This window comes from Tenrec ecaudatus, chromosome 18, assembly GCF_050624435.1.
Source record: "Tenrec ecaudatus isolate mTenEca1 chromosome 18, mTenEca1.hap1, whole genome shotgun sequence".
Taxonomy (NCBI): domain Eukaryota; kingdom Metazoa; phylum Chordata; class Mammalia; order Afrosoricida; family Tenrecidae; genus Tenrec; species Tenrec ecaudatus.
Window position 1 is genome coordinate 56,785,071 of NC_134547.1, and position 16,123 is coordinate 56,801,193.

The following is a 16,123-nucleotide window of genomic DNA, read 5'->3' on the forward strand; positions in this document are numbered from 1 at the left end:
TAAAGATCGACAGTCCGAAGCTTAGGGGGCTGTTCCACTCTGTCCTTGAGTCGCTATGAGCTGGAATCCACTCCACAGAAATGATCAGAGTGTGAAACACTTGGGTCAAGTTCATAGTCGCATATGACTAAGGGCAGCCCGGTCAGAGCAGAAGAACCAAGTGCAGCAAGACCTCTTCCTGGGGCCTGTCCCTACAGCAGATGCCCCAGGATGACATCCAGGCCTCTAGCACACCTATAGTGTCTAGTCTCTGCCCCTCCCTCAGGATGATGAATGACTGTGCTGAGCGGGCCAAAGTGCGTGCTGGAGAAGGGGACTTGGATCAGGTTAGCCCACACACTAGAATAAACATAAATAAACACAAAGACGTTGGGCCTCCAGGTAGAGCTCTGTCTCTCCTGAGTCTACGTGTTGGAGACCAGGAACATTGACATCCCCTGGGGCTTGTGGGGAATGCAGACACCTGGTTTCCACTCCAGTTTCGCTGAGTCAGAATCTCTCTATAACTAGACTTCCCAGGTGTGTTAGTCCAGGTTCACTAGGGAAACAAATCATACACTCATGAATATTGAGAAAACATCCCAGCCTATTCCAGATCAAGTCCATAACTCTGATATTAGCCATATCTGAAAACAATCTATAAAGTCCTCTTCAGACTCACGCAACACATGCAATGATGCTGAATGCAGGAAGATCACAGGCCAGTGGGTGGAAAGTCTTGTGGATCCAGTGGCAGTAGAGGCATCTCAGCACTGGCAGTGGTCTCCACGTGGCTTCTTCATCTCCAGGGCTGTAGCATAGCTCCATGTGTCTTGTCAGCAAGCATGCCTCCCACGGAGTGCGCATGTGTCTCACCTCCAGGGAGCTACTTATCTCCTTAGTGCTTCCAGATAAAGTCATCAAGTTTCGACCTCATTGACAGGCCAAACCCTATCCTTTCACTCTTCAGTCTCAAATTGGCGACAGATGATGCAACTACCACACCAAGTGACTCCTGAGGACATTGTCATGTGCACAGCACTGCTCCCAGGGGCCCCTGGTACTCTGTGTTCTGTGGGGGCAAAGCTGGGTTCCTTTCCAGGCCCCACAATCAACCCTAGACTGTGGACTCTGTAAAGGCAATGGCTTCTTCTTTACCCCCATGCTGTAATGTCAGGGATTGGACTTTGTCCTCCAAATAGCAATATTGACATTCTATTGCCCAGTGACTTTGTTTGAAGCTAAGGTAAGTGAAGATGCTATCAGGTAAATTAACAGAAGCAAGACAGGGCCTTATCCCATCTGGGGAGCCATGGGGGCATGGAGGTTAAGAGTTGGGCTGCTAACTTCAAGACCAGCAGTTTGAAACCACCAGCCGCTCTGCGGAAGAGACAAGGCTTCCTACTCCTGTAAAGAGATACAGTCTTGGAAAACCACAGGGGCAGTTCTACTGTGTCTTACAGGGTCACTATGAACTGGCGTCAACTCGATGGCAGTCCGTTGGTTTGTTGTTGTTTTATATTTTGTTTTGTATTTTTTATACCATCTCAGTGATACCCTTAAAAAAGTTGGGGGAGGGACTCCTGGGAGGGACAGTCAGGAGGCTCCCATGTGAACATGCAAAATTCAGGGCAAGGCATTCCCAGCCTCTGGTGGCCAGTAGACAGAAAAGATGCCCTGGGGCACAGGGGCGAAGTTCTCGCTGCCTAATACAAGGTGGGGGTTCAAACCCATCCATTGCTGTGTGGGAAGAAGATGTGGCTGCCTGCTCCCCTGCGATGACAGCCTTAGAAACCCCATGAGACAGTCCTACTCTGACCTGGGTAATCGTTCTGAGTAGGAATCGAATGGGTGGCATGGGGCTGGTTTTGGGGGAGAAGCAGCAGATGGAAGAAACAAAAACAGATCTTCCCCTGGGACCCCCAGAAAGCACAAAACCACCCCAACATCTTGACTGTTGGCTTCCAGACTCCGTGGTGGTCCTGAGGAACTCTGCCATTCCCTGAAGTTGCTGTGTTTTGTGTGGGCCCCCGAGAAGACAAGGACATCCTCGATAAATACATTTTGAATAAGTAAATCGGCTGAATGTGTCAGCCCCCATGGCCCAGGAGGCCCTGGGTGGTTCCATTCCTGGCATCAGGAACTTAGTTTCTGACTCTCCAAACTGGCTGGCGAGTGGCCAGCTTCTTCTAAACCCAGCCTGTGAATGCCCAGTCTCAGTGGGCTCCCTCCAGGATCAGCAGTATTCTTCACACACCACTGTTCGCACACAAGTCCAGTGGCCAGCCCCTGTCCGATGCATATAAAACCCTTTTTTATCAGCAGGGCCAACATCGGATTTGCCATTGGAATCCCATAGCTCAGAGGCACAGCATATCCAGTGTTGCGCTATTTCACTTCCCCTAACAGTGCAATTATCCAGTCGGTGTAGCATCACTGAACTTCCCTCTGCCAGTCAGGGCACACGGCCCGTGGAACACTATGAGACTTCCCCATGACAGCATGCACAACCTTCTGAGCGGCGATCCTGTAATTTGCTATTGTGGTTAGGTGCTGTTAAGTTGGTTCCAACCCATAGCGACCCTATGTACAACGAAAGGAAGCACTGCTTGGTCCTGCACCGTGCTCACACTCATTCGTTTCTATGAGTGGGCAAGCCTCTGTGTCAGCCTATCCCCTTAAGAATACCCCCCCCCCCTTTTTTTTCCCTTTTGCTGCTCCTCTGTGGACCTCTGGTGGCAAAGCGGTGATGTGTCAGGCTGCTCACCGCGCACATTCAGCAGCTGGAAACCATCAGTCACCATTTCTCCTCAGAAGATAGAGAAGACTTTCTTCTCCCAAGAAGAGTTTCCATCTTAGTAACTCACTGGGGCAGTTCTTCCCTGTCCTACGGGGCCTCTATGAGCCAGGATCGACTCCAGGGTTGGGCTTTCCACTTTATGGGCATCATGTTCCTCTCCAGGGTCGGGTCCCTTCCGGTAATACGTCTAAGGTATGGGAGACAAAGTCTTACCAACTTTGCTTCTAAGGAGAAGCCTGCCTGTCCTTTTTCCAAAAGCAGATTGATTTGTTCTTCCACTGTCCACGGTCCATTTAATATTCCTCATCCACACCAGAATTCAAAGGCATCGGTTCTTATGCAGTCTTCCAGCTTCCCCAGGCAGCATGTGATGAGAAATTGGTGCTGGGACCGGAGTATCACACGGCCTCCCTGCATCCTCAGCGGGCCTCTCAAAGGAACGGGGATGGGCAGCCATCAAATCACTTCTCACTCTCGTGCAAGTCCCCAAACCCAGCCCGGCACAACCCTCACCTGCTCAAATTATTAGAAGGGGATGTTAAGCTTTGAAGAAAAGATTCAGAGAAAATTGAATGATGGTTTTGCTTTTTTGTTTTAAATTTCATGCATGGTCCCTGGAAATCTCAATGAGAAGATGTCTCTTACCTTGAACTATTTTCACCCCACCCAGAGGGTGAGAAAGAGCTCTGGTGGTGTAATGGTTATAGGTAGGGCTGCTAGCTGAAGGTCAGCAGTTCGAAACCAGCAGCAGCTCTGTGAGAGAAAGATGGGCCTTTCTACTCCTGTGAAGCATTACAGTCTTAGAAACTCACAGGGACAGTTCAACCCTGCCCCATAGGGCTGCCACGAGTCAGCCTCCACTCAATGGCAGTGCGTTTGAGAGGGTGACTGAGTCTCCTTCCTCCACCCCACTCTTCAAAATCTGGAGTTTGACCCTCCCCTGGCATGGGGCAACTGCAAGAGTTTGCTCACCACCACCTGGCACAAGCCACTCCTCTGGAGACAGATGGAGTTTCCTAGTTCTGTAAGAGTTATATCTCAGAAACGCACAGGGGCAGTTCTACCCTGCTCTACAAAGCCACTCTGGCTCGGCATTGACTCGGTGATAGTGAGTTTAAGACTAGACCTGCGGGTGAAATTCTAAAACCCAGGATGGACAATATATCACAGCGATAGAGAGAAAGATCAGAGGTACCAATCTGACTGACGGAGCTAGGCTTCCGCCTAGCCTTGCCTCCTTGAGTAGCTCCCCTGGGCCTGGTCAGCTTCACTGTCCTCATCTCTAGAATGAGAAGAATCCTACCTCCCTGCGGACCAATCAGACCAAAGCAACGTACATGTGGTGAGGCATTTGCAACCCGTGACCCGGCATGGGGGAAGAGGGAGAGAGAGACCGGCATCTCCCTTGCCTTTCCAGGAGAGCATGGGGCATGCAGGAGGCTGACATCAGACGCTGCTCCTCACACACAGCAGCGTCTTCTGCAGTGGGGGCCCGAGTGCTTGAGCTGTTCATTAGCACAAATGTTCCCCAACAATGTCATTCTAATCCCCCCCAAAGAGCACCTGTTCTCTATCCTGCAAATTGGACCCTCACGGCATCAATCATCCAGAAGCACTCCCCCTGTGTCTGAAAAGAAGGCTTGCCATTCCAACCACCCAGGAAAATAGTGAAGGATACCCCACCAACACCACAGACAAAGCGGGAAGGGCCCAAAATGTGTGGCTGGCCCCTGCTGTGGCTGGGACTTTGATAGTTGATCAATTGCAGATCGAGAGCTTTGATTTCTCCTTGGTTTGGGGTTGACAGCAGGAGCTGAGTTTCTCGGGGTGATTACTTCAGTGAGAAAACAAAGACTCCACGTATCAGCCCTTCCCAAGTCAACACCCTCCCTCCTGGGCCCCTCTCCCAGAGACCATTCAGAGCCCAGTGGTGCCTGCAGGTTGGAAGGCCTGAGGTTTCAAAGGCTGCCCTGATGTCTTTGAGCCTCACAGAGCCCCAGAAGCCACATGAAGAGGTCCCCATTCTCTCCAGAATATATGCTTCCGTGCTTCTCACTGGTCAGTCCATCTGTCCACTGGCCTAGCTGCACTCCACCTCCGGGGAACCACCTTCTTATCTACCACCTGGTGAGATGATTCAAGCAGCTCAGCTGCATCCTCCCATTAGAAGCAGGGAGGGCCCCCATTCACTTGTTCCTACAAAGCCTGCCTCCCCGAGTCCTCTCTGGTTCGCTCTGCTCCGTCAAGAGCATCTCTGCTCCAGACTCTAAGTCTGCCTTCAACATCCTCCAACCTTGTACAATTTTCACTTGGTCATGTAGACTTCATAATAATCCACAGTAACATCTGTGATGGAAACAGCTGAGTCATGACCGGCTCAGAGTACCTCAAGTCACCAGTGGCCAAGTCTACACGATATGCACAGGAGCACAGACAGGGGTACCTGGGAGATACTGCGGGCTCCATTCCAGGCCACCACCGGAAAGCAAATATCCTCCCCAGGCAAGTTCCACAACGGTCCTGCTTTCTGCCCCTTGCATAGAAAAGAAATGCGTATCCTGTAGTGTACTAGCGGGAGAACGCTGGGGACTTTTCGACTCCCGTAAACAGTGGCCGTCTCAGAAATGCCCAGGGGGAAGGTCTAGCCTGCCCTCTACCTTGCTATGGATTGACCTCTGTGGCAGTGAGTTTGGTTTGGGCGATAGTCCATGAACTGTGGAATAGGATTGCGGAAACATTTGAAATATTGCAAGAATTGCCAACGTGGGACACAGAGGCATAGGCTGTTGGGGGGATAAAGGCGCCGATGGACTTGCTCTGTACAGGGCTACCCTCAACCTTCAACCTGCAGAAAATGCAATATCTGCAAAGGGCAATACGTTGAAGCACAATTAAGCGAGGTGTGGGACCTGCTCATCAGCAGAACGGAGTACTCGACCTTAGAAAGACTCCTTCCTTTGGAAAGAAGTGAATCGCGTTTTCACCAGCTTTCTGCTGGCAGGAGTAGCGGATCTAAATGATATACTTTGTATACTAACAGTATACTTTGCCATTTGGGGGGTTTGGTTTACATGTTGTTTTCAACTCCTGCCACACACTTGCTCGATTTGATGTTGTCATCAAACAGACAGGTTCCAGGGCCAGGGCACGTGGGACAAGGGCTGCCTTAGCCAGTGATGAGGAAGCCTGCCCTTCCGGGCCCTGGGGAGCCCCATAAAAATGACACAGACTTATAGCCACACTTCCTATCATTGAGCTCAGCTGTCTCTGAGAGCTTGGGACATCTGTGACATCTGTGGTACTGCGAGGACAATTCCCCACATCCCTTTGTAACCTGATGCCTTTGTCAGGCTGGAGCGTTACAGCCAGGAGGAGAGGGACTAATTGAAGGCGTGTGGTTCCCATTCCTTCAGGGTAGGAAGTTGCAGGATGGCTCCCTACCTCGCTGGCAGTCAATCGACTCGCACACATTGGAAGCCAACAGAATGCAAGGCACCAGAGTTGTTGTAGAAAAACATACAGAAAGTTGAGAAAACAAATATCCTACTGGTAGCACGATGGCCAAGCGCCCGCAAGGAACAAGATCAGGGGCGAAAACCGCCGTGCAGTGTCCAGTCCATTCCAGGTCCTCCTGAGAAGTAGAGAGCCCCGCACAAACATAGCTCCTAATTTTATAATGAGTGCATGGTTTCACAGAATTCAGCCCACGGTGCTTTCGACTCTATCTCCTGCCTGCTGATGTAAGGGAGTTAATTCTGCTGGACGAAGCTAGGCATTCCGCACGAGGATGCCCGCACACCAACACACACAGGCACGGCCTTCCATAAGCTGATCTCCCCCGTTCTCTATGCTAATCCTCCTTCCAGTCTTCCCTTCAATTGCCACAAAGCATATAGTTTAGTACTTGACATTTCCTTTGAATTAACTTAAGTGGATATTCACCACCACCACTACCCACCTCACCCCCCACCCCTGCTCCCCCACTAAGGATGGCCATGCCAGGCTTCCCCATGGCTAATCAGGCCATCCAAAGCCATCTCACCTGTTCCTTTCATACGCACACACTCAGCTTGAGAGTTGCAGGCGGGTCCTCCGAAAAGAAATAGCCCTGATTGCTCATTAAAGCAGGAAAGAAAAAAGCAATTAAAATACAAAAGGCCCTGGCAAAACTGAGCACTTGGGAGTTGAAAGTTGGGCCAGCCAGGTTGCAGGTGGAGACTCAATTTTGCAGACTGGGTGGAGGACGGGGAATGGAGTGCCTTAGTCAGTAGATGTCAAGTAAAAACCACAGAGGTGCCTTCTAGCAATGGAGGGGAGGGAGAAGGGGCAGGGGCAGCTGATAGCCAGAGCTGAACATTCCTGGATTTTCATTTCATTTCTTCTAAAGCAGCAGTTCTCAACCTGGGGGTCGAATGACCCTGTCACAGAGGTCGCCCAAGACGGTATTGCTGATGGTCTTAGGAACTGAGACACCGCTCCTCTCACCCTCCATGTGGGTCTGCCCACATGCAGATACACCACATATGGAAGTCAACTCTACATGAGGAACTGTCTTAAAGGGTCTTGGCATGAGGAAGGTGGAGGACCACTCGTTGCTTTAAAAGAACTAGCCATAAGCCACCTTGTCCTTGATGTCCTTCCCCTCTTTTTTTTTTTTGGTCTGTGAAAAGTTCACCAATTTCCAGACAAGGCCAGCCCATGCTTATGGGGACACCAGCGGGCACGTCCTGCTCCTATATTGGAGTGCGACCACCGGCACTCTGTCAGCTTGTCATATTGTGGCACCTTGCAGGTTGCCCCGAGGCCAGCAACTATGCCACCAGCATTTCAAATGCCAGCTGGGTCACCCATGGTGGTGGTTGGCTTCTGAAAACGAACTGATGGGAAGGATATTGTTGGACACGTGTACTGTGTCCATCAGGAGGACTGGTCACTGGAGGAGGCCATCAAGTGGGTGGAGAGGAGGCCAGGGAAACCCGGAATAGCATGGGTTGGCACAGCGGCTGCCACAACAGGCTGAAATATAGCAAGAGTCCTGAGGTGGGGGGCAGGCGGGGCAGCATTTCATCCTGTTGTGTGCAGAACCAACTTGAAGGCAACTGATGTCTTGACATGATTCACGTTCGAACAAGGGGTCCTTGTTCTCACTCAGCACCCAATCCCACAAATAATGTCTTGCTGCTGGAAGGCAAACCGATCTGTCTTGGAAGAAATATGGCCAGAGTGCTCCTTAGAGGCAAGGGTGGTGAGACTGCATCTTAGCTACTTTGGACATGTTGTCAGAAGAGACAGGTCCCTGGAGAAGGCCATCCTGTTGGGTACAGTGGAGCGGCAGTAGCAAACGAGGAAGACCTTGGGCGAGATGGATGGACACAGTGACTGCGTCCATGGGCTCAAGCACATTGAGAGGATTGTGAGGATGGCGCAGGGCCAGGCAGTGTTTTGATCTGTTGGGTTTAAGGTCCCTATGGGTCAGAACCAACTGTCGGGCCGCTTACAATGACAGTACGTAGAATGCATGTCTTTCTAACCCAAGTTGTCCTTTCTAAGCCGTTTTTCAGTACCCAGGGTGGCTCAGAAAGGCATCTCTCCCCAGCAGCTCCCAACCCAGCATGCCCAGATCTGCCAACAGGACCCGGGTTCATTGGAAGGACCCAGGACCGATGGCAAACACACAGAAGAAGCTGCAGGCAAATTTCCTGGGAGTTTTGTGGCTGGCCGGGAGTAGTTCAGAGGAAGGATTCTCCCTTCAGATCTTTCTGCTCCTGGGCGAGCAGCGGAGAGCGGCTCTCACCATAGAGCAATAGGACCAAGGCGAGGGAAATGCATCCTAGGTGTTAATTAGCTCCATATTTATCTCATCTAATATGCAAATGAAGACACTGCAGTCTCATTAACATCATCTGTGTTTCCTTGAAGCAAAACTAAACCTCTTGCCAAAGCAAGAAATAGATGAAGAACAAAAAGCCGCCCCATCAGTGTTTCTCTTTGAAGCTAATGAGCCTGTGTGATCTGGCGCTTCCCTTGTCTCTGAAGGTGGCAACCTAGGACAAACGCGTTTGTGATAGGCACAGAGTGGCCTGGCCACCAGCAGCCAGCAAGATCATAGTCCGGATGGCCCTGGTTTTGGCGAGCTGCCCCCCACCCCCACCACCATACCACCTTGTCTGGAAGAAGCTGGTGGATGAACTTGCAATGGACCCAAAAGGAGGAGAACAAAGAGACGCCTTTTTTCCAGGGGCCCTCTTGATGAAGAGATGGGAGCTTTGCCCAGGGCTGAGTGGACAAGCGAGAAGTCCCTTTCTCTGAGTGCCGTGGACCAAAACGGTCAAGGAGGCTGCAGATTACAGGCAGCCCCAAACGCCTGCTCCTTCCTGCTTCCCGCGGAGATGTTGCAGGAGTGGCACACACCAAGCAGTGTCAGAGGCCCACAGCGTGTCCCCAGAGCATGTTTGGAATGCTGGCAATAAAACACGGAGACCCAAGAGACAGCTTCAGGAAGTCGTGCCTTGGTCTGGAAGGCCAGTGGCATGAAGGCCAGTTTTCACAACAGCCCAGGAAGGCCTGCGCTCTTCTTTCTTGCTGTTGCTGTTTGTGGAGTTAGGGCCCATGGAGTCGGTCCCCACCCATAGCGACCCCGTGCACAGCAGAGGAAACACTGCCCCCTGTTTCTGCGCCCACCACACAATTGTTCTTAAGTGTGAGCCCATTGTTTCAGCCACGGTGTCAATCATTTTGTCCAAGGTCTGCCTCCTTTTCTCTCTCCTTCTACATTACCAAGCATGCTGTCCTTCTCCAGGGACTGGTCTCTCCTGACCACATGGCCGAAGTATGGAAGATGAACGCCCACCAACCTTGCACCTAAGGAACTGTGCATACTTCTGTACTCTGGCTGTCCTTCTTCCAAGACAGATCGGATTGTTCCTTCGGCAGTCCGTGGTACGTTCAATATTCCTCACCAGCACCATGATTCTGATGCGTCGATTCTTCTTCAGGCCCCTTACTTGATGCCCCCGTTGTCTCCCTGTGTTGCCGTAAAGTGCCACGGAGTCAGGTGTGACTTACAGTAACCCCAATATACAATAGAACAAAACACTGCGCGGTCCTGTGCCATCCTCACCCTCAAACCCATCCATGAGGATGAAATTGTGGTTCTCAGTGGTTAGGTCACCTGCCCAAGGTCATGCCAAGGTGGAGGGAGCAACCACAAGGAATATGGCCGGTGGGGAGATACAGCCCGCCCAGACCTCGTTCTAGCTGCTTCCACATGCAGCGTGTGCTGGTCTAGAGGGCTCACACCTCCCTTCCCCCTGAAAGCCCATTCTCACTATGGTTCCCCGGCTACATCCCTCTCCTAGCCGTGACAGGGTGTGAATGAACCCAGCCTCCACCTTGGGGCAGGAGAGAGACCTGCCTGCATTCCAGCATCTTCCAGGGCCTGACAGCAGAGGACCCCTCCCCAGGCAGACAGAGCTGATTTCTGTGTTATAAATGATGGCAAGGGTTATGGCTGTGGTACAAGGAGAGGCCAAGGCTGGAGTGAGTAAGGGGAGGCCAGAGAGTCAGTGCAGCTGCCCTTGGCTCCAAGAGGAAGCAGGAGAAAGAGGCTGAGCCCCCTGTGCCTCGTGGCCCCGCAGATGCCAGGTTCCAGCAGAATGTCCTTGTCTCGCCAGAGTCCTCGTCCCGGGCAAGCAGCAGAGCAAAGGGGGAAAGCAAATGAACATGGTCTGGCCACGGTAGGACTTCCTGCATCCGCTGCTATCCCAACCACCATCTCCATGGCCAGTGAGGACACGTGGCCATCAGAGAACCACACAGGGAAAAGCTCCAAATCTCTGGGGACACTGATGGAGTGGTAGGCTAGTGCTGGGCTGCAAACCACAAGGGCATCAGTTCAAGACCCCCAGCTGCTCAGCTGGAAGAAGATGAAGCTCTCTACTCCCATCAAGAGTGACAGCCGTAGAAACCCACAGGGCAGTTCTACCCCATGGTACTGGGACACTGAGTCAGAATCAACCCAATGGCAGTGAGCTTGGCTTTGTGCTAAGCGGGCCTGCAACTCCTGGTGGCCCTGGAGCAGAGCAGAACACACGCTGCCCCATCCTGCCGCAGCCCATGACTGGCTGATCCACAGCAGACCGTGGCAGCCCTCATCTGAAAGCCCCCCAAGGGCTTCTGAACCTGTCTCAGCATCTTTCCTCCCCTCAAGGTCACACAGGACAGAAATGAAATTCCCATTTGACAGATGGGACTGTCGAGGCAAGAAACCCCAGGCAGGCTGCCCCAGCAGGAAAGCCAAGGCAAGTGCCCTTAGTGAGAACCTCTGGTTCTGGAATGCTCTCTCTATTCCAGGGCCATGCTGGGCTGACCACATCCTTCCCCTGGCAGTGCTACTGTCTCCCCGTTTTAGGGAAGGGGGAGAAAGGGTAAGAGAGTAAGAGTGAGAAAAACTAGTTGGATGTGTGAGTCTGGGAAGACTAGAGAAACAAATCCATGGACACTCTTCGGTGTATAGGAAAGAGCTATATATACAAGAGTAGTTGAATATTGAGCAAACATCCCAGCCCAGTCCAGATCAAGGACTATACAGCTTGCTGTCCTGCACACCCAAGATTGATATTCTTCGGAACCCGATGCCTGCCAAAGGCCATGTGATGGGGTTGGAAAGAAATCAGGCAGCCATTTGGACTTCTATGGGGAAATCCAGAAATGGGCATGTGTGAACTAAGCCCCCTAGCGCAGGTGGAACGTATGCCTAAAGCCACCTGGGTCCATGACGTCGTACAGGTGGGCCTGAACTCAGCCAATGGAGCCAACCAATTCCTTCAGTCGGATACCCCGGCTGTGAAATGGCCTGCCCTCTTTTCACTCTGGTCTTTCTCAGGTGGATGCTGTAAGCAGAGGGCCTCCCGAGGGTGCCTGCACCTTCTTGAGCTCTTGGGTGCCAGGGATTCCCCAGTTCCTCACCTGTGGGTTTCACGCTCCTGTTCTGGTCTCCTTCCCACATGGTTTTTCGTGCCCACTGCAGAAACCTAACAGTTGCTTTGAGTTTTTTTCTTTACTTTTCTCTTCTATACTACTGGCTACAGAATGCCACCTGCATTAGGTTCTGGGAATGAAATAACAACCCCACCGATGCCTGAGGGTCAACCTTCTTGTAACCTAAGACGCAGAGGATCCCTGAGGTACTGAGTGTCCTCAAGGTCCACTTCTGCCTTCCAGAAGTGACTGGCCTCTAAATTGTGCCTCCATCAGTCCCGTGCACCCATCAGTCGAACTGTTGGATGGTCATGGCTTGCATGTTTCTGTGATGCTGGAAGCTACACCACTGGCTTTTCCAACACCAGCAGGGCCACTTATGGTGGGCGGGTTTCAGCATGGCTTCCCAAATAAGACAGCATAGGAAGAAAGTCCTGGGGCTATTCTTCTGAAAATCAGCCAGTGAGAAGTCTGTGAAATATAGCAATGGTGCTTCCTAGGCCAGAGTCTTGCCAACCCCCTACTCTGCCCTCTTGCCTTTGACCCTTCTCCCCCAATACTCAGAGCCACTCCCCCAATACTCAAAGTCAAGTTGGTTCCAACTCATAGCAACCAGCTAGTACAGGGTAGAACTGGCCCTGGGGGCTTATGGGGACTCAGAACTGACAATGGCTTTGAACTGGCAACCTTGTAGTTTATAGCCCAGTGCAGAACCCACTACACCACTGGGGCTGCTGTGCCATATCCTCTGCCCTTCCCTATGGGGCTGATTTTTCAAACCCCTGCCAGGCCACAGTGCCCACTTTGATGGAATCCCAGCCTGCCCGTGTCCTGTCGTTCCGCTCCCTGACATGTGACAGTGAGCCTACTGAATATTCCTTTCCACCCAACCCATCGCCCCCTGCGATACATTCTGGAGAAATCACATTTCACATTACGGTGCCAGCATTTGCAGGCTTTATTGTCCCTGTGCCCAGGAAGAAACACAGCCCTCGAGCGAGGCGACAGTGTGCAGGATGATGGCGAGATGGCATGAGATTCCGGCAGGGAACCTGAGTTGCTATGCCGTTACCGCCGCCACCATGTTCATCATAATAAGGGCCGGGGGGTGGGGTGGGGGGACACGCTGCGGGAGGCAGGGGGCTAGGGTGTTCATGAGACACCTACAACAGGCTAGGGGTGCCAGGGCACATTCCCCACTGAGATTCCCACACTCCACCTTCCCCGCAGCCCAGGTAGGCAGCCATTATAGCCCCCGTTTTCCACGGGAGCAAGCAGAAGCTCCAAGAATTTCCGGGCATTGGCAAAGAAGGACTATACAGCTTGCTGTCCTGCACACCCAAGATTGATATTCTTCGGAACCCAGCATCACAGCCTGAAGAGGTGTGCCTGCGTGGGGCTGAAGTCCGGCCAGGCCCACAGAGGGTGAGATGTGCAGGGGTATCAGGATGTCTTAGTCGGGGGCTTGTGAAGAGGGCACAAAGCCCTATCTCCCACCTGGGCAGGGCCCTTTGGAAACCACCTCTCAGTGTTGCCCCACTGCACGGGTCACAAGGATGAGAAGCAGGGGACTCAAGGGGCCATGGGAAGCCATTCGATTCAAGGATTCCCCTTACACACCCCCTCCACCACCACCCTTTCACACACACACACACACACACACACACACACACACACACATTTTTGCATGCATTCCCTGGTCATCATTGTGGATGGCAACTGCCAAAGAAAAGCTTAAGTAAACTTTGTTTTCCCAGTCACTTTAGATTTCCCAACCATGGCTTCAAGCTGGTTCATACCTCCTTCACCCAGCTTGTCCTAAAGGCCATGAACAGGGTCTCTCTCTCTCTCTCTCTCACACACACACACACACACACACACACACACACACACACACACACACACAGTCCTCCTTGCTCAAGATGATCCTTCTGTATAATAACCCTGTAGGACAAGGTGGAACTATCCAGAAGGTTTGCCAAGGCTGTCTATCTTTAAGGAAGTCGACTGGCCGCTCATTCTTTGGTGGAGAGATCAGTGGGTATGAACCACTGACCTTCTGGCCAGTGCTATGAACCCCAACCACCCTGCTCCTATGGACACGGGGGTGATAGAGTTAGCCTGGTGTTAATGAAATGCCGCAGCTAGGACGTGGTTTGAAGTCTGCTCTGTTTAAAACTGGGCTAGCAGAAAAACCCAAATGCCACCTCCCCCCCTTGCAGTCAAATCCCCTTTGAAACGTAAGAATGTTCTAATTCAGCGTGTTGGCATGGACAGGACCATCTGGGCAAGCAAGAACTTCTAAGATAAGGGATGGAGCCTGAGACCTTGAGGGAGTGACAAGATGCCTCCCATTCCGTTCCTGTGACCCCTGCCACCACTGTCCCCTGGCAGAGGCCCTCTGTGCTCCTCACAGACCTACCCACCCTTTCCTCAGCTTGCCACACAGCTGAGGGCGGATGGCTTCATGGCTCCTCACAAAATCGGTAAGGTAATTTCGGGAGGTTTCCACCCTACCGTTTCCTTCTGTCAAGTGTAGAATCTCTCCAGTCAACCTGGTCTCTGCACTTGACTCTCACAGTGACACGCATCCCGGACCGTATCACTAGAACCACACATTTGTGAAAAACTAAGAAGGAACATTACTGTAGCGGCTGTGTTTGTCCAGGTAGACTGGAGAAGCAAATCCAGGGAGACTCATGTGCATAAGAAAGAGCTTTAGATACAAGAGCAATTACATATTGAGAAAACATCCCAGCCCAGTCCAATTCAAGTCCGTAAGTCTGGATATTAGCCCATATGTCCAAGACCAGTCTGCAAGTTACTCTCTAGACACACACAACACATGCAATGACATGGAGTGCTGGAAGATCACAGGCCAATGGGTGGGAAAGTCTTGTGGATCTAGTGGTGGTGGAAGCATCTCAGTGCTGGTGTGGGTCTCCATGTGGCTCCTCCAGCTCCAAGGCTCTGTCTCCATCAGTGTAGCTTCATGTGGTTCATTGTCAGACATGTCTCACAGGAAGCAAGTGTGTGTTCTGCCTGTAATAAACTATTTATCTCCTTAGGGCTTCCAGATGAGGTCATCAAGTTGCAACCCAACTGACAGGCTAAACTCCACCCCTTCACTCTTAAGTCTCAAATTGACAACAGATTATGTAACTACCAGAGATGCCGATAGAACCGTTGAGAAGTCTCTCTACCATTTTAAGTGTGTCCAAACATATGCCCATGGCCTAGATCTCAAGAGAATTCAGAAAGCAAGGGGCCAGGGGATGTAAATTCTTTATCTTCAGCCACAAGGCCTGTATGTACTGAGTAGGAAGTAGCATAAGGCCACTGGCCATTTAGTCAACTCATAGCTCATGGTGGATTTGAACCTCCACCCTTCCAGTTAGTAGCCAACCAGGTTCACACCATGTGTACCACCTATTAACCAATATAGACTTAGTGACAATATTGGTTATGCCAATATTAACATCAATATCAATAACAACATCAGTTATGCCGATGTTGATCCATGTAAGTCAATGGGGATGTACCCTAGGACAAAGGGTGCTGCATCATGCCATTGCGTCAGTTCTGATTCGGGGGGGTGGGGCATTTCAAACCAACTGGAATCTCTCAGAAATTCCTGTCCAGTGTGCCGGTGTGAGCGCTATCCATCTGCCTTAATAACTTTGGCCTATTTTCTATCTAACGCCATACACAACAATAGTTCCCAGAATGAATTATTCAGGCACCATACACTGAATGAGGCAGCATATCAAATACGTAGAAGAAAGCGTGGAGAAAGGTATTTATCAGAATGGGTGAGTCGGGTCTTGTTAAACGCAAACTCAGAAAGGAAATGAGCGGGACCTTGGACGGCAACGCTGGGTGAAAACTGCATTTGGAAATGCTGAGACAAAGATCCAGGTGAGAGCGGATAAAAACGACTAAAGGTAAAATATTTGACAACCCCCCAAAAGCATGGCCCCCCAGACCTGACTCATCTCTTCCCAGAAACAGAATTGGGAGGGAACTGCCTGACCTGTGGGAGCATACCTGGCCCACGAGCGACCCGGGAACAAGACCAGAGGCAACCGGAGATGTCGCTGTCTTCCTCATTTTCATTTTGAATTTTAATCCATAGCCTTGACTTTAACAAGCAGCTCTAGGTTGACAGAGAAATTGAGCAGAGAGAAGAGTCCCCAGCCCCCTCCCGTCTGCCTGACCCAGCTCCCCTGTAATTATGAATAGCTTGCATTCTTATTATTCATTGGTTCAAAGTGAAGAACCAATGCTGAGACATTGCCATTAACTCACTGCCGCAGTTTACATCAGGGTTCACTCGTGAATGGTCCTTCCTGGGTTCTGATGAAA